Below are 19,029 nucleotides of genomic sequence, written 5' to 3'. Positions count from 1 at the left end.
CCCACAGATCCAGATGGTCCACTGCACACGACCCATGTGGCAGAAGTTTACACGGAGCTCATCATCATCCTATGCCAACTCATTGCAGTAACGGACTGGAAAGATGAAGAGGGACCAACAGTGGATGAATTGGCTGGCTGACTCTGGCAATACAAAGAAAATCTCTCTTCCTTCCTCGTCTCAGCTGTGGAGAAACTGCCAGACCTACTAGCTGAGAAATGGTCCCAAGAGTTCCAGCGATTTGAAGATAAGTTCTGCCTCCCACCTGCACGGACCAATATCTCAGCTGTTAGAAGTAAGCGTACCTCTGCTCAAGAGAGAGGAGATAGAAGGTACACACCACGGGGTACCTGTGGTCTTACCTGCGTGAACATGGAGAGGATATGAAGTGGCATGGAAAACCTACCTCGGTCCTAGATGCACGGGTAAATGAATTGCAAGGAAAAACAATCACAAATGAGGGTTCTTCCAGGAAAGGCTGATCTTACTCCTGATCCTATGAGAAGGAATTCTCATCCATTTTTACAAAAAGTTAGTGGAGAATCCTATGACCAGGACTAGAGGGCCCTGCCTCCAGCCAGGTGGAGGAAAGGGACAACCGGGTTTATTGGACTGTGTGGATTCGATGGCCTGGCACATCACACCCACAGGAGTATAAGGCGCTAGTAGACACCGGTGCACAGTGTACCCTAATGCCATCAAGCTATAAAGGGTAGAACCCATCTGTATCTCTGGTGTGACAGGGGGATCTCAACAGCTAACTGTATTGGAGGCTGAAATAAGCCTAACTGGGAATGAGTGGCAAAAACACCCCATTGTGACTGGCCCAGAGGCCCCATGCATCCTTGCATAGATTATTTCAGGAGAGGGTATTTCAAGGACCCAAAGGGGTATCGGTGGGCCTTTGGTATAGCTGCCTTGGAGACAGAGGAAACTGAACAGTTGTCCACCTTGCCCGGTCTCTCTGAGGACCCTTTGGTTGTGGGGTTGCTGAGGGTTGAAGAACAACAGGTGCCAATCGCTACCACAGCAGCGCACCAGCAGCAATATCGCACCAACCGAGACTCCCTGACTCCCATCCATATGCTGATTCATCGACTGGAGAGCCAAGGAGTGATCAGCAGGACTCGCTCACCCTTTAACAGCCCCATATGGCCAGTGCGAAAGTGTAATGGAGAGTGGAGACTAACAGTAGACCATCGTGGCCTGAATGAAGTTACACTGCCGCTGAATGCTGCCGTGCCAGACCTGCTAGAACTTCAATATGAACTGGAGTCAAAGGCAGCCAAGTGGTACGCCACAATTGATACTGCTAATGTATTTTTCTCAATCCCTTTGGCAGCAGAGTGCCGGCCACAGTTTGCTTTCACTTGGAGGGCGTCCAGTACACCTGGAATCGACTGCCCCAGGGGTGGAAACACAGCCCCGCCATTTGCCATGGACTAATCCAGAATGCACTGGAAAAAGGGGGAGCTCCAGAACACCTGCAGGACATTGATGACATCATCGTATGGGGCAACACAGCAGAAGAAGTTTTAGAGAAAGGGGAGAAAATAATCCAAATCCTTCTGAAAGCTGGTTTTGCCATAAAACAAAGTAAGGTGAAGGGACCCGCACAGGAGATGCAGTTTTTAGGAATAAAATGGCAAGACGGACGTCGTCATATCCCAATGGATGTGATCAACAAAATAGCAGCTATGTCCCCACCGACTAGTAAACAGGAAACGCAAGCTTTCTTAGGTGTTATAGGTTTTTGGAGAATGCATATTCCAAATTATAGTCTGATTGTAAGCCCTCTTTATCAAGTGACCCGGAAGAGGAACGATTTTAAATGGGGCCCTGAGCAACAACAAGCCTTTGAACAGATTGAACGGGAGATAGTTCATGCAGTAGCCCTTGGGCCGGTCCGGGCAGGACCAGATGTTAAAAATGTGCTCTACACCGCAGCCGGGGAGAATGGCCCTACCTGGAGCCTCTGGCAGAAAGCACCTGGGGAGACCTGAGGTCGACCCCTAGGGTTTTGGAGTCGGGGATATCGAGGATCTGAGGCCCGCTATACTCCAACTGAAGAGGAGATATTAGCAGCATATGAAGGAGTTCGAGCTGCCTCAAAGTGGTTGGTACTGAAACACAGCTCCTATTAGCACCCCGACTGCTGGTGCTGGGCTGGATGTTCAAAGGGAAGGTCCCCTCTACACATCATGCAACTGATGCTACATTGAGTAAGTGGGTCACACTGATGATACAACGAACTCAAATAGGAAAACCCAGTCAGCCAGGAATTCTGGAAGTGATCACGGACTGGCCAGAAGGCTAAGATTTTGGAATATCACCAGAGGAGGAGGTAACGCGTGCTGAAGAGGCCCCACTGTATAATAAACTGCCAGAAAATGAGAGGCAATATGCCCTGTTCGCTGATGGGTCCTGTCGCGTTGTAGGAAAGCATCGGAGGTGGAAGGCGGCTGTATGGAGTCCTATACAACAAGTTGCAGAAACTGCAGAAGGAGAAGGTGAATCAAGTCAGTTTGCAGAGGTGAAAGCCATCCAGCTGGCTTTAGACATTGCAGAACGAGAAAAATGGCCAATTCTTTATCTCTATACTGACTCATGGATGGTGGCAAATGCTCTGTGGGGGTGGTTGCAGCAATGGAAGCGGAGTAATTGGCAATGCAGAGGTAAACCCATCTGGGCTGCTGCATTGTGGCAAGATATTGCTGCCTGACTAGAGAACTTGGTTGTGAAAGTACGTCATGTAGACGCCCACGTACCCAAGAGCTGGGCTACTGAAGAACATCAAAACAATCAACAGGTAGACAAAGCTGCTAGGATTGAAGTAGCTCAGGTGGATCTGGACTGGCAACATAAGGGTGAATTATTTTTAGCTCGGTGGGCCCATGACACCTCAGGCCATCAGGGAAGAGATGCAACATATAGATGGGCTTGTGATCAAGGGATGGCCTGACCATGGACACTATCGCACAGGTCATCCATGAATGTGAAACATGCCGCAATTAAGCAAGCCAAGTGGTTAAAGCCTCTTTGGTATGGAGGACGATGGCTGAAATATAAATATGGGGAGGCCTGGCAGATTGACTATATCACACTCCCACAAACCCGCCAAGGCAAGCGGCATGTGCTTGCAATGGTGGAAGCAACCACCGGCTGGCTGGAAACATATCCTGTGCCCCATGCCACTGCCTGGAATGCTATCCTGGGCCTTGAAAAACAAATTTTAGGGTGTCATGGCACCCCAGAAAGAATCGAGTGAGACAATGGGACTCATTTCTGAAACAACCTCATAGACACCTGGGCCAAAGAGCATGGCACTGAGTGGGTGTATCACATCCCCTACCATGCACCAGCCTCCGGGAAAATCGAGTGATACAGTGGATTGTTAAAGACTACATTGAGAGCAATGGGGGGTGGGACCTTCAAACATCGGGATACACATTTAGCTGTCGTGGTTTAACCCCAGCCAGCAACTAAGCACCACACAGCCACTTCCCCCTTCCCCCTCCCCGTGGGGTGAGGAGGAGGAAAGAGGGGGAAAAAAAAAAAAAGTAAAACTCGTGGGTTGAGATAAGAACAGTTTAATAACTAAAGTAAAATATAATACTAACAATAGTAATAATGAAATATAATAATAATAGTAATGAAAAGGAATATAACAAAAAAGGAGGGGGAGGAAGGGAAAAACCAACCAAACAAAAATACCCCCACCAGTGATGCACAATGCAGTTGCTCGCCACCCGCTGACCGATGCCCAGTTAGTTCCCGAGCCACGATATGCGCTGCCCGGCCAACTCCCCCCTGTTTATATACTGGGCATGACGTTCCATGGTATGGAATACCCCTTTGGCTAGTTCAAGTCAGCTGCCCCGGCTATGCTCCCTCCCAGCTTCTTGCACACCTGCTTGCTGGCAGAGCATGGGAAACTGAAAAGTCCTTGGCTGAAGATAAGCGCTACTTAGCAACAACTAAAACATCAGAGTGTTATCAACATCATTCTCACACTAAATCCAAAACACAGCACTGTACCAGCTACTAAGAAGAAAATTAACTCTGTCCAGCTGAAACCAGGACATTAGCAAAGGCCACCCAGTTAGTCAACACTAGAGGATCTGCCAGTCGAGCTGGCCCTGCCCAATCAGAACTTTTACGTACTGTAGAAGGGGATAAAGTTCCTGTAGTGCCCATAAAAAAAATATGCTAGGGAAAACAGTCTGGGTTACTCCTGCCTCAGGCAAAGGCAAACCCATTCGTGGGATTGCTTTTGATCAAGGACCTGGGCGCACTTGGTGGGTGATGCGGAAGGATGGGGAAGTCTGATGTGTGCCTCAAGGGGATTTGATCTTAGGTGAGAACAGCCAATAGATTAAATTGTATGATGTTGATTGCTATATAATCCTGCTACTGTATGTTGTCATTATTATAATTGTTATATGCTATTAATAGTATTACAGTAAGAATTACTTAGATTAATAAAGAATGAACTTTGATAAAACCAAGTGAAGTGCAGTAGTGATGGAACCAGGACTGACTGCAGCGTGCAACAATCCAACACCACACACCATCCTGCTGCTGCGCCCAATGTCACCTGCCTGCCACACCACACCAAAGCCCAATCCTGTTCTACCGAGTGGACTTTGCATCATCCCTCCTGCCCAGACAGACTGTTATGACAGATGGAGCCCAAAGTCATGGACTGAATGAACTCAACAGACATTTGATACAGATGGCCCATAGAGTGCGGGAATGATATCCGTGTGTATATATTAAAAGACAGGAAAAGTGGTGGTGATTAATTGGAAATGTATAAGAAAGTGTAAATGGTATAGAAAAAGGGGTGGATATTGTCCCGGTGTCTGCTGGGACACAGTTAACTCTCTTCTTAGTAGCTGGTACAGTGCTGTGTTTTGGATTTAGTGTGAGAATACTGTTGATAACATGCTCATGGTTTAGTTGTTGCTAAGTAGCGCTTATCTTAAAGATATTTCAGTTTCCTATGCTCTGCCAGCAAGGAGGTCTACAAGAAGCTGGGAGGGAGCACGGCTGGGGCAGCTGACCCGAACTAGCCAAAGGGATATTCCATACCATAGGACGTCATGCCCAGTATATAAATAGGGGGGGAGTTGGCTGGGAGGGGCGGATTGCTGCTCAGGCATCAGTCAGCAGGTGGTGAGCAACTGCATTGTGCATCACTTGTCTTTTTCTTGGGTTTCATTTCTCTCTTTTTTTGTTATATTCCTTTTCGTTACAATTACTATAATATTTTTATTATTCTTAGTTGGTATTATATTTTGTTTTACTTAAGATATTCAACTGTTCTTACCTCAATCCACGAGTCTTACTTATTTCCGGTTCTCCTCCCCATCCCACTGGGAGCAGGGAGGGGTGAGCAGCTGTGCGGTGCTTAGTTGCTGGCTGGGGTTAAACCACGACATCCCTTTATATCCCTAATCCCCTTCACTTATTAAATGTTCTTTCTATGCCTACTTTTATTCCCTTTGCTGTTTTTTTGTGATTCTTTCTTGTCTTTCCTTAGTGCTGTCACTGTTTTAAATTTTCTTTCTACGTCTCTTGTAGTTCACTGACCCTCTTTCACAATTTTTTCCTCTATTTCCCTAATACTCACCGTCACTGGTTTTTAATTTTTTCCCTATTTCCTGAATCATCGGTGCTTTTAAGATTTTCTGTCTGCTTTTACCCCGTTCGCTGGCTTTATTTCACTGTCTTTAGTTTTTTAGTTATTTCTGGTCTTTCTTTAGTCCCCTCGCTTTTCAAATTTTGTGCGTACATCTCTCTTGGTTTGCTGTCCCTATATTTTAAGTTTTCCCTTTATTTCCCTAAAACTCCTCCCTCGTTTAGTTTTCTTTCTACGCCTGCTTTTTTTCCATTTGCTGTTTTTAAAAATTATTTCTTGTCTTTCCTTACTGACCTCGTTTTGAAAATTTTCTTTCTACGTCTCTGTTTCCGTTTGCTGTCCCTACATTTAATTTTTCCCTTTCTTTCCCTGACCCCCCTCACTTTTTAAAATTTTCTTTCTATGCCTACTTTTATCACCTTTGGTGTTTTTTTTAGAATTATTCCTGGTGCTTCCTTAGTGCCCTCACTTTTTAAATTTTCTTTCTGCATCTCTGTTATAGTTGGCTGTCCCTACGTTTTATTTCTTCCTTTCTTTCCCTGATCCCCCTCACGTTTAAAATCTTCTTTCTATGCCGACTTTGATTCCCTTTGCTGTTTTTTTAGAACTATTCCTGGTGTTTCCGTAGTGCCCTTGCTGCTTAAGTTTTCTTTCTACCTCTCCGTTTTAGTTCACGGTCCCTATTTTGTAATTTTTTCTTTATTTCCTTAATCACCGTTGCTTTTAAAATGTTCCGTCGACTTTTATCACGTTTGCAGTCTTTATTTGTCTGCCTTTAGTTTTGACTTATTTTTTGTCTCTCCTTAGTGCCCTCGCTTTTAGATATTGTTTTCTACGGCTCCGTTTTAGTTGGCTGTCCCTATTTTGGAATTCTTTCCTTTATTTCTGTAATGCCTTTTGCTTTTTAAAAGATTGTTTCTATGCCGACTTTGATTCCCTTGCTGGTTTTTTGTATTTCTGTCTTGGCTTCCTTAGTGCCGCCACTGTTTTAAATTTTCTTTCTACATCTCTTGTAGTTCGCTGACCCTCTTTCATAATTTTTTCCTCTATTTCCCTAATACTCATCACTTTTCAAATGTTCCTTCCATGTCTGCTTTTAGTCCCTTTGCTGTTGTTTTAGAATTATTACTTGGTTTTCCGTAGTGCCATCGATTTAAAAATTCTCTTTCTACGTCTCTGTTTTAGTTCACCGTCACTGGTTTTTAATTTTTGCCTATTTCCTTAATCATCAGTGCTGTTAAAATTTTGTCTGCTTTTACCCCGTTCGCTGGCTTTATTTCCCTATCTTTAGTTTTTTAATTATTTCTTGTCTTTCTTTAGTCCCCTCGCTTTTCAAACATTTTCTCCATCTCTTAGTTTGCTGCCCCTATTTTTTATTTTTTTTCCCTTTATTTCCTTAATCACTGTTGGTCTTTAAATTTTATACATTTATCTCATTCACTTTTGTATTTTGCTGTTATTTCTTTTAAATACCTCTTGTCTTTCCTTAGTGATGTCGTGTTTAAATTTTTTTCCAAATGTGTTTTACTTTGCTGTCCCTGTTTTTTAGTTTTTCCTTTTATTTACCTAATCCCCTTGCTTTCTAAATTTTTCCACTTTTATCCTGTTCACTGTCTTTATATCGCTGTCTTTTCTTTTAATTTCTTGTGTTTCGATTTAGTGTCGCTTTTTAAATGTCCTTTCTATATGTTTCGTTCGCTGTCCTTATTCTTTATTTTTTCGTTCATTTTCCTAATCCCTGTAGCTTGTAATATTTTATGTCTCCTTTTATCAAGTTCACTGTCTGTATTTCTAAATTTTTTTCTTGTCTGTTGTCATGGCTTAACCCCAGCCAAAATCAGGACATCTCTCCTTTAAACCTTTTAAAATCTTCTTTCTTTGTCTGTGTTTTATTTCGCTGTCCTTATTTTTCTTTTTTTTCCTTTATTTTTTTAATCTTTTTTAAAAATGCCTTTTCTATGTCTACTTTTTCCCATTCACTGTCTTTAGTTTTTAATTGTTTGCCTTTCCTTAGTTGAATCGCTTTTTAGATTTTCTTTCTATGCCTACTTTTCTCAAGATCCATCCCTATTTTTTAATTCTTTTTGTCTGTTGTGTAGCCTGTTTGTTTGTAAATTGGCTTTATATATCTCCATTTTAGTTTGCTATTTTTAATTTTTTCCTTTATTTCCTTAATCCTGTCGCTTTTAAAATGTTCTATGGCTCCTTTTAACCAGTTCCTGTTTCTATTTTTTAATTCTTTCTTGTCTGTCATGAACTGCATTGCTTTTAAATTTTCTTTCTATGTCTACTTTTGTCTAGTTCACTGTCCCTATTTTTCAATTTTTACTCTCATAATTCTTTTAATTTTGAAATTTTTTTCTAGGTGTACTTTTATCTTGTTTTCTGTCCCTGTGTTCTAATTTTTTCCTGTTCCTGTATCCCGTTGCTTTTAATTTTTTTTCTGTCTACTTTTATCACGATGTCTCTCCCTGTTTTTTCTTCCTGTCTGTCCTGTACCCTGTTGCTTTTAAATTTCTTTCCTTGTCTATTTTTATCCAGTTTGCCATCTTTATTTTTTAATTCATTCTAGTCTGTCCTGTACCCACTTTTAAAATTGTCTTTCTATGTCTCTATTTAGGTTTTTTTGCTATTGTTTAATTTTATTATTTAAGGCATCTTAACGTCTTCATTTTTTAATTTATGTTTCTATGTTCACTTTATGTATTTTTCTGTCCCTATAATTTACTTTTTTCCTATCTGTCCTCTACATTGTCACTTGAAAAATTTTCTTTCTATGCCTACTTTTATCAAGATGCCTAACTCTATTTTTTAATATTTCCTCTGTCCTGTGTCAAGTTGCTTTTAAATTTTTGTTCTCTATCTACTGTTATCCAGTTCGCTGCCTTTATTTTTTATTGCTTTCTAGCCTGTGCTGTACCCTGTCACTTTTTAAATTTTGTTTCTATGTCTTTGTTTATTGAGTTTGATGTTCCTGGTTTTTTTATTTATTTCCTTAATCTTGTTGCTTTTTTTTTTCCTATGTTTGCTTTTACCTAGTTCCTGTCCCTATTTTTTAATTCTTTCTTGTCTTCTTGAGTACTCTCTCAATTTTTCAATTTTCTTTTTGTCTCCATTTATTTAGTTTGCTGTCCCTATTTTTAATTTTTTTTCTCCTTCAGTGCCTTCATTTTTCAATTTTTTTCTATGTCTACTTTTATGTAGTTATCTGTCCCTGTTTTTTAATTTCTTTCTCCTCTGCCTTGTACCCTTTTACTTTTTAAATTTTCTTTCCATGTTGGCTTTTATCAAGCTGTCTATCCCTATTTTTTTAATTCTTTCTTGTTTGTCACGTACCCTGTTGCTTTTTAAGTTTTCTTTACATCTTTTTTTTTTTTTTTCCTTTTCTCTTGGTTCATCCTGAGGCTTTAGAGGGTCTCCTCGGCACGCTTTTATCTCTGGAGCGTAATTTGTACCCCTCTCGGTTTGTCAGAACATCTCCTCTTCCTCAGAGCAGTCTTTTTGTCCTCTCCTCCATCTCGCTTGCCTCCAGTGGGTCAGCGACTCCCTCACGACACCTGTGCTCTGTTCAAATCCCCTCCCGAGTACCTTTGTGTCCTCCAGCCACCATCTGTCTCTCCGGCCACCTCGGCACCCCTCTATTTCTGTCACGATGCTTCCTGTGAATGTCCTTGCGTTCCACGACCATCCTTTAGTTCTGCAGCAGGCTTTGTATCTTTCTTATTCAGACACAACTCTTCCTCGGGCCTTCATTGTGCCCCAGAGCACTCTTGCCTTCCCCTCTGCCATGTCGGATGCCTCCATTCCGTCCCCGGTCCCCTGAGGACATCTGTACTCTGTTCAGATCCCTTCCCGAGCACCTCATTGTGTCAGCAATACTTTGTTGGTCTCTGTCCCCCCCGGGGCCCTCTCGTTCCCATCACCACGCCTCCTGGGACTATGCTTGTGGCCCACGGCACCCTTGGAGCTCTGCAGCCCTCTTTGTATCTCTCTTATTCAGACAGAACCCTTCCTCAGGCTTGCTCTGTGCCCCAGAGCTCTCTTGCCTTGTTCACTGCCATCTAGGATGTCTCCATTCAGTCGCTCATCCCCTGAGGACATCTGTACATTGTGGGGACACCTTCTTCAGTTTTGCATTGTGTCCCACAGCCGCCTTCTCTCTCTCTTTCACTCTCAGCACCCCTCTGCTGCCATCATCGTGCCTCCCGAGGCCATCCTTGTGCCCCACAGCCCTCTTTTGGCTCTGTAGCGCACTTTGCGCCCTTCTCCCTTCCTGAGAACCTTTCCTGATGCCACCTTTCATCTCCAGGATGCTCTTGTTGTCCTCTATGCTAGCTAGGATACCTCTGTTTAGTCCCTGGTCCCCTGAGGACATCTGTAGTCGGTTCAAATCCCTCTGGACTTCTTCATCATGTCCTCGAGCCTTCTTTTGTCTGTCCCTCTCAGAACCCCTCTGCTACTGTCACGATGTCTCCTGAGGTCTTCAGTGTTCCTTGCAGCACACTTTGGGCTCCGTGAGCCCCCTTTGGACTCGTTTTGTTGCAATCGTGCCTCTCCCAAGATCTCCGTTCCCAAATAAGACCATTCTTATTCTTCTCTATGCTAGCTAGGATGCCTCCCGAGACCTTCCTTGAGCTCCACAGCATTTTGGTAGCGCTTTGCCTCCCTTTCAATCTCTCTTATCCCTCCGAGCCTTTCACGACCCCTCTGCTCCCAGTCACCGTGCCTCCTCAGATGCCTTCTTTGTGTACCACAGCCCCATTTGAGCTCCATAGCGGACTTTAATCCTCTCGCGTTCCCTCAGAAACCCGTCCTCAGATTTGTTTGTGCCTCGGAGCGCTCTGAGCGTCCCTCTGCTATCTAGGGTGCCTCCATTTGGTCCCCAGCCTCCCGACGACATCTGTACTCTGTTCAAGACCCTCTGGACTTCCTCCTTGTGTCCCTGAGCCGCCTTTGGTGTCTTTGGCCCAATCGGGACCCCTCTAATGGTGTCATGATGCCTGTCAATGCCTTCGAGGTTGCCCTTAGCACACTTTTAGCTTTGTAGCAGACCTCACATCCCTCTTGTTGCCTCAGAGGACTTCCCGAGTCCATATCTGTGACCCAGCCCAGTCATTCTGTCCTCCCTTCCCTCTAGCTGTGCCTCTATTCATTCCCTGGCCCTCCGATGACATGTTTACTTGGTTCAGATCCCTTCTGGATTTAATCGCTGTGTCTCCAATCCTTTTTCTGTCTCTACCTCCCTCGGACTCTTCTTTTCCCAGTCACGATGCATCCCGAGACCTTCCTCGTGCTCCGTGTCCATCTTGTAGCACTTTAGGTGGGGCCATCTTTGAGCCACGGAACACTCATTTGTTCCTCTACGCTGCCTAGGATTCCTGTGTTCAGTCCCTGGCCACCCGAGACCGTGCATACTCCGCTTGGATGATCAACCGAGTTCCTCCCTCTTGTCCCTAAGCCTTCTTTTGTCTGTCGGCCCCCCTCGACAACCTTCTCCTCGCGGTCAGGCCGCCTCCTGAGGCCTTCCTCGTTCTCCACAGCACCTTGGAGCACTTTATCTCCCTTTCTGTCTCTCTTGTTCCGGCAGAGCCTCCCTTCTTTCTTTGCTACGCAGCACTCCTTTATCTTTTTCTCTGCCATCAAGGGTGTCTCCGTTCATTTCCTCTCCCATTCGGCCGTCCGTAGTTTGCCTAGATGCCCTCCTGAGACTCCAAGGCCCTCGTGGTGTCTCCAAGCCTTCTTTCTTACCCTGCCCCTCCCAATTCCTCTCCTCTCTATAACAATGTCTTCCGAGTCCTTTCTCGTACTTCACAGCACTCTCGTAGTGCTTTAGCTCCCTTTTGATTTTATTGTTTTGTGCTCTTCAGAGCGCTCTTATCTTACTCTTTGCCATTTAGGATGCCTTCATTCAGCCCCCGGCCCCCTGATGACATCTGTACTTTGTGGAAATCCCTTTGGAGTTCCTCATTGTTACCTCTGAGGCTTCTTTGGTCTCTCAGGGCCCCTGGCGACTCCTCCGCTCCCTCTGCCGAGCTCTTGTGAGACATCGCCTACGCCCTAGAGCCCCGTTTTAGCTCGGGAGGATGCTCTGCACCCCCCTCTTCCCCTCGGAACCCTATCCGTTACGCCGGTTGGTCTTTCCGTCCTCTCGTCTGTTTGGTGCGCCTCCATTCGGTCCCCAGTCCCCTGAGGACGCCTGTACTTTGTTCGATTCCCTTTTGAGCTCGTTGCATCCCCGAGACTTCTTTGGTCTCCCTGGCCCCTTCGGGATCTCTCTGATCCCCGTGACGATGCCTCTTGTTCCGTCGGAACCTTTTCCGAAGCCATCTTTGTGCTCCAGAGCCATCTTTTTGTTTTCTGTCTTATAGTATGTTTCTATCTGGTACCCCAAAGGTGTCGAGCGTCACCTCAGATCTCCTCCTGAGTTCTTCAGACAAGGCAATAGCCTTCACCTATTGCCATTGATGCATCTCCCGTGGTGTTTTTTGTTCTGTTTTGCACCTTATTTTTGTTCTAGCTCTTTAGGTGTTAATTGGGCTGCTTCATACAGTGTCTGATATGTTTCTTGTATTTCCATGGTTTTTTAGCGTTTTCTGCTCTTTGGACTCATCTAGTTCTGTTAAGGGAGTCGCTCAGAGAGACCGCCAAGGTGACCCTGAATCATCGGCAATTTACCATAAATAATTTGCTTTGCAACCGGAGATATTTTTGGGAAGGGATTCTTACGGATCTAATTCTGCTTTGTCATTCGGTCCTATCCAGAAGGCAGTTCTGGTAGAAGTTAGGTAGTACGTATGGTCTTGCTAGAAATGAAGCGTAACCCCGTGGCATTTTGGGATTTTTGTAGGAAAGTAAAGCACGTTGTTTTTGATAACAATATTGTTATTGCGTTTAACAAATTACTTTCTTACATAACTTAGCAGGACATCTATCTTTGTCTATCTACGCCCCGGAAAAATTAAGTTCAATTCCCTACCCGGTCACGTTGCTGATGCAGCGTAGATGTAGTTGTAGAAAAAGAGCAGGTATCGTCATTTCCAGTAAGGGTCGCTTTCTCTGTTCAGCGCTTTGCACGCTGTAAACTGAAGGCAGATGAGAAAACTCCCTGTTGCTCCTCTGGCTGCCTTTATGTCTTCTGGTGGTTGGCCCCTCCCCTTTCCCAGGGGATTGTGGGAAGGGGGTGTGGGCGGGGCCCGGAGTATATGAGCCACAGCCGCTCATCAGGGAGCTCATTCTGCTCCAGGGTTTCTTTGGTGTTGGTGCTCTGCTGTTTCTTCAGTTGATGGTAGTTTTTGAGTTGTCTAAGCTGTCTGGGCAGATGTGTGTTGGCATTTAGAGAAGCAGAGGTGTCTGTTTGAGGTAAGAGCATTGGGACCAGTCAAAGTTCAGCAGCATATATAGTAGAAAGTATGCTTGTATGCAGGTGTGGTTTGTGGTTTTTTTTTTCCCCTGGTCAGTAGTTTTGTATTGAGTGTTCAGGGGTGGCAAGATAGTTTAATAGTATGCATTTTTTTTTTTTAATTGTTCTAGGTGCCTTGTGTTTTTCTGGAATTCCTGACTCTATTGAAGATGGAACCTTGTTTTCTTCCCTGGTTTTGCTGTATACTGTGTGAGCTGCTGATATTCTCTCTCTTAACAGGACCGATGGTGAGATCATCTAGCAGGGCTTAGGGTGAGCATCTTGCATGTGCCTGTGTATGGAGTTTTGGCATTTTTCAAGGAAAGCAGCAGGGACCTAAGGCATAGTGTCTTTCAGGGTATGGGATGGCTCATCGCCTTTCCTCATTGCCCACAGAGAACCGTGTTGTCCCTAGAACCTTTGCAGCTTGCGGCAGGCCCCTCATAGATTATAAGCATCAGGAGTTCACTTGTGTTGTGGGCTTGTAGCGGAGCCCAGCATCTGTGGGAAGGAGGTGGCTGCAGAATGCAGGGTGTGGCTCACAAGAACAGCTCCTGAGGAGTGGCCAATGCGGGGGGGTTCAGGGGTGCAAATACAGGGCAGGAGCTGTCAGGAAGCAGTGGGGTTCCTTCCCGGACAGTTCAGGAGAGGAGAAGGGTTTGTAAAGTTTTGAGACTGGGGATGGTTGGGAAAGGGAGGAGGGTTCATTGCCTTTCTCAGGTTGGTTTTGCAGTTGGATTTGGATGTTGATGAGGTCTGTTCTGTTTTAGTCTTCCCCACACCTGACGGGAGGTACAACAGAGTCACAAGAGACGCGGCGTAAACAGTCTGGGCCTCCGCATCTCAGTATGCGGGGCTCAATGTCAGGTGAGTCTCATCTCGTAAGGCATTAGGTATGTAAAAATATACCCCCAGAACTCTGAGGTCTCCGCTTCTCCGTGCCTTTTACTTACTTTGTTCCCCGACTTAATTTTTGCATCCGTCCCAATGTCACAGGCATTGTTACTTAGAAGCATTGACTAGGCACTTATTTCCAGCGTGGGTTTGTGTCGCCATCTTCCCTGGAATTTTTTGGAGACGAGGGTGTGTATTATTTGTGCTTGTAACAATCTGCAGCCAGGGGTCGTCTTTTATCACAGTCCCGGGCACGCAAGCTTTTTCTGTTATTCCAGTTTTGCCTTTTTCCTTAAGTGTCCAATGAGGTTTTGCTCTAGTATCAGTCATGGCAGTTATGTTCTCTTGTGCTTAGCACCGGTTTCTGTAGTCGTAAGGTGTCCATTTTAGATTTTTGAGTCACCATGTCACGCCATCGTGGCCTTTCCATCAGCCGACCGCCGCCGTTATTCCCTAAGGGGCTTTGTAGGTGAGGAGGTAGTTTGTGTTGCTTGTTTTCTGTGTGCTATACCCTATGTTACTCGGGTCTTGCTGTTCCCATTGGGTTCTTCTGTGTTAGGCGAGCACGTTGGTAGCCACACCGAGGGTCTCGTGTGCCTCAGCCCATCAGCATAATGCTAACCGAGTGCTTCCTTTCTTGTGTTAGAGGCTCAACGCACAGATCTGTCTTGTGTGTGTTGTATCTGAGAAATTTACGGACGGTCTTCTCTCGCAGCAGTGATCCAGGATGTGTCGGCATATCTGCTGTCGAGCGGTCTGTTTTTGGGGAACCCTTTTCTGGGACTACTTCTCATTCAAAGAACTTGCATTTTTATTAACTTGTCATCAGAGTGGATCTTCAGCGATGATGTACTTGGCAGTAGAAGTCACCAGCAGCAAGATTTTTCACTCTTTAAAAAAAAAAAAAAAAAGAAAATTTACTTCCTTCCAGAGACCCAAGCACAACATGTCTTCCAAAAGTCGATGGCATTGCTGGTCTTTGGGTTCTCAGTTGTAACAGTTGAGATATCATAAAAACATGTTCCTTTCCATGCTTCAGTACAGCCAAGAGCATTAAAATCTGCCAGTCCTTTTTGGTAGCCTTATGTATTGCAGCACTGGGGATTTGATTTTTTTTTTTCTTTTTCAGAAGATTCCTTATATAGTTTTACTTCTATCTCGCTGGTTTTTCTATCGTAAATGAAATGTTAAAAAAAACTTAAATTGTATAACCTGCAAATTGACTTGCATTGTTTAAACTGTAACTGCCAAATAGCTATAGCATATAACTTCTTAGGTGTGCTTAAGCAGTTAGGTATTTTGTCTAAATCTTGAAAAAGACAGGCAACTGAATGTTATGGGGGTTTTTCCTGATATTTTGATGGAGCGCTCTGAAGTCCTTTATTTCTGTCTCGCTTTCAATGGTGCATTTCCCTGGCAGTTCAGTAGCATCTCTGTTGGGCACTGCAGCTGGCCAGATGTCCATCCTAATCATGTAACACAAAAAAAACCCCTAGTCAACTTATAGCTGTGTATTTTGGAGACAGGTAATTTAATGGTATCAATTCACAGCTATGCAAGTTAAACTAATGCAACAGGAAAATCAACTGCTTTTATCGTATAGGTATTGTTATTGGATGTATATAAAAATATGCATGCCTTTTTAGTATAAAGTGAATTACTGAGATTTATTCTTTCTTTTTTAGTTTACTCTTTAAAGTTTTATGCTTCACTTCCAATTTTGTTGACCCAGCAAGCCAGACGTGTTATTTTAGTAGGCTGAAATACAGTTTGGGATTTTTGTTTTTCAGATGCGGTGGTGTAAGCATCTCGCGATGCTCAATAGATTCCCCCCTGAGCCCAGCTTTGCCTGCCGGTGGCTAAGAAGACTCACCGTAAGGGGCCGCCCTGTGCCTGGAGGCTCCTGGCTCTGTCTGCAGCGGGTGCCCCGCAGGTGCGCAGCAAGGGCTGTGTTGGGGGGAGAGTGCGGGGCCGAGAGGGACCGGGGGCGTTTGTTGCCCTGGGGAGCCCCTCCCAGCGTGGGAACGGAGGGGAAACATCCCAGAGCACAGCCTGAGCAAGGGATGTGGCGCCATCCCCTGTCACGCTCCCCTTTGCCCCCCCCCCCGCCTCGTGGGCCGGTTGCCAGCCTGCAGGACAGGGGCTGGGGGGCTGCAACTGTTTGGGGGGAGCACTCCCCCTTTAGCTTCCTAGCAGAGCCACCCTTTTGGGGGGGTGTGTATACATATGTCAATGCCAGTCTTAAAGTAACGAGCTGCTGGTTGGGGCTGTTTCCCTCATTTTGTGCCTTTTTTGGGGGTGAATAAAAGGGGAGGATTGGGGAGGTGTGGGGAGGTGATGATGTCATTTGGGGCAGCAGTGTCAGCGGGGGGGGCAATGATGTGGCAGAGGAGCAGGTGAGTGGTGGATGGGGGTGGGTCACAGCCCCAAAATGCCTGAGAATTGGTGGATGGGGGGTTTAAAAAACAATAGAAACTGTAAATATGGGTGTGAGGTGTTTGAAATAGAGAAAAAGATCTCGGGTTTATAGATATTGAAAAATAATATTGTTTTATATATAAAAAAGGATTTCAAAATAGAAACCTCTATCTACTGTATCATATAAAGGATTATAGAATATAAAAAAATTCTGACTAGAGATATATATGTAGGGGTTTAAAATACAAAAATAACTTGTATGTATATATAAATTAAAAATAAAGGACTTTAAAAATGCAAAAAAGATATATTTTATATACGAAGGAATTTAAAATAGAAAGAAGTCTGACTAGGTAGAGCTATCCACACTACACTATGTAACACTTAGTAAGTCTAAGCGGAGATGTCTGAAAAGATGCTAAAGTGTCAAAATACCTAATAGGTCTAAAGATAAATAGTCTAAATAGATGGTCTGTATGCTTAAGGGAAATAGGTAAGTGTAAACAGAGATAATATGTAAGTCTAAATGGATATTCTATATAATAAGTGGAAACAGAGATATGTGTAAGTAGAGATAATATGTCTATGTCTAAATAGATATTCTATATAATACATGGAAATAGATATATGTGCAAATATGTGTGTGTCTCAATAGATATTCTAGACCATGTGTTGCAGGTCATCCCAGGTGAGTTATCTGCTATGGATTATCCCAGGTGGACCCCCTGGTGCAGGTCATCCCAAAGCATGTCCCCCCTGCCATGTCTGCGGGTGGCTCCCGCCCCCCTCTGGCCCCTGTGTCCATGGGTGGCCCCCCCCCAGTCCTGTGTCCGTGGGTGGCTCATGCCCGTTGCCATGTGTGGCTCATGACCCATGTGAATTTTTCCCCACGTGAGTTCCCCACCGCCCCTGAGCTACTCTGCCACCGGACCCGTGGGTGCTGCCTGCACCCGCCATCTCTGGATGTTTCTCCATTTCTGCCCCGCTCCCTGTCCATTTTCTCTTGGCTTTTCTGTCCTCCATCGTCCCCCTTTTTGCTTGTATATCTGCATAACACTGCCTGTCTCATTGTTTCTTGCTATATCCCCCTGCCTAGTTCGCTGTCCCATTATTCCCCTCTGTCCTGATCCCTGGCCTCTTTTCTCATCCTGCAGTCCATCACAGCCATGGAGTGCACAACCGAGCGAGGCTGCGTGTCTAGGAAGTTTCATCTCGTAAGAGCTGTGAGACACCCACGTATTCTTTAGGTGGAGGACAGCCAAGTGACCAGAGTTACAGAAGAGGGAGGAGAGCAGGAGAAAGAAGGGTCTGAACTGACAAATTCTTCTGGCAGCGCCGAGAGCAAGAGCTGTGGTGAGTCCTGGGCCCTTGGGGCCCTGTCACCCCTCCTCTGTGTCCCGGTCCCTCCCTGTCCCTCCCTGGCCCCCTCTCTTTCCCACGCTGCTGTGATTTTCTTTGCTTCCCTGTACCTCTCATCTTCTCTCTATTCTTCTGTCCTGCTCTGTCTTCCTCTCTCGCTTTCTCTCTCTAGTTCTACCGCTCCCTTTTCTTTTTCTGCCTGTGTTTTTGTCCTGTTCTCTCTCCTTCCTTCTTGTCATCCTTCATCTCTGTCCTGCAGCCCATCACTGTTTTTTCCTTTTCCATCTCTTTGTCCTGAGCTGCACCTGTCTTTTTTTTTTTTTTCTCTGGTGTGTTCCCTGGCATTCTTTTCCTCTCTGTGCTTGTACCCATCCCTAATTTTCCTTTTCCATTTCTCTGTCCTGCTTTCAGTCCCTGTTTTTTCTCTGGCTCCATCTCCCTGTCATTCTCCCTGTTGCTCTTGCTTGCTCCCCATCCCTCTCTTTTTCTCTGTATCCCATTTTCTTCCTCCCTGTCCCTCACTTGCTTTCTGTATCCCTCTCTCCTTCCTCCTGTCCTTCCTTCCCCTGGCTTCTGGCTGCTGCTTGTCACTGGTTTTTCTTTCTCCTGCTCTCTGTCCGCGTTCTGTCCCTCTCGTTCTCTCTCTGTCCCTCTGTCCTTCCTCTAGCCTGTATTTTGCACTCTCTATCCCTCTGCCCCTAACGCTTCTTTCTCCATCTCTCAGTCCTGCTCCCTGGCCTTTTTTTCCTCCTACTGTCCACCTGTCCTGCTTCCTCTCCCTGGTTATTCTGCCTTTATCCCTCTGTCCTGCTGCCTGTCTCATTGTTTCTAGTTATATCCCCCTGTCCAGCCAGCTGTCCCTTTTTTCCTTTCTCTCTTCCCTACTCTGGCCCTACTTTTTCTTGCTCCATCTCTGTCCAGCAGCCCATCATTGTTTTGTTTTCTTTCTCCATCTCTTTGTCTTAATCTGCATCTGGTTCTCCCACCCCACCCCCAGTCCCTCTGTCCTGTTCCTTGTCCTGCTTTTTGTCTCCAAGTCCCGTGCTCTAGCCCCATCTTTCTCTCTCTCTCCCTCCTTCTTTTTCTCTGTGTCCCTTTGTCCTGTTGCTCATCGGTATTTTTTCCTTCTGTTCCTCTGTCCTGCTGCCTGTCCCTTACTTCTCTGTCAATCCCTTTGTCCTGTTGCCTATGTTATTTTTGCTGTCTGCATCCCAGACAGCTCTGTCACCCTTCTGCATCCCAGTCCCCTCCCTTCTATTTCTCTCACTGCTGGCATTTTTTCACTTCCCTGTACCTCTCCCTCTCTCTTTCTCCT

General features: G+C 45.2%; 2 long non-coding RNA genes across 2 annotated transcripts in view; both read left to right on the top strand.

Annotated features, from left to right (window-relative positions):
- Nucleotides 1–19,029, top strand: part of LOC127029255 (uncharacterized) — a 182,128-nt gene that overhangs the window by 91,519 nt on the left and 71,580 nt on the right. The gene's annotated exons all lie outside the window — the stretch shown is intronic.
- On the top strand, nt 15,841–17,557 carry LOC127029258 (uncharacterized). Its single transcript, XR_007768159.1, has 3 exons — nt 15,841–15,870; nt 17,011–17,043; nt 17,510–17,557. It is a non-coding gene; the product is annotated as an uncharacterized LOC127029258 (long non-coding RNA).

This window comes from Gymnogyps californianus, unplaced genomic scaffold, assembly GCF_018139145.2.
Source record: "Gymnogyps californianus isolate 813 unplaced genomic scaffold, ASM1813914v2 HiC_scaffold_85, whole genome shotgun sequence".
Lineage (NCBI taxonomy): Eukaryota > Metazoa > Chordata > Aves > Accipitriformes > Cathartidae > Gymnogyps > Gymnogyps californianus.
This window is presented reverse-complemented; position numbering and strand designations above follow the sequence as displayed.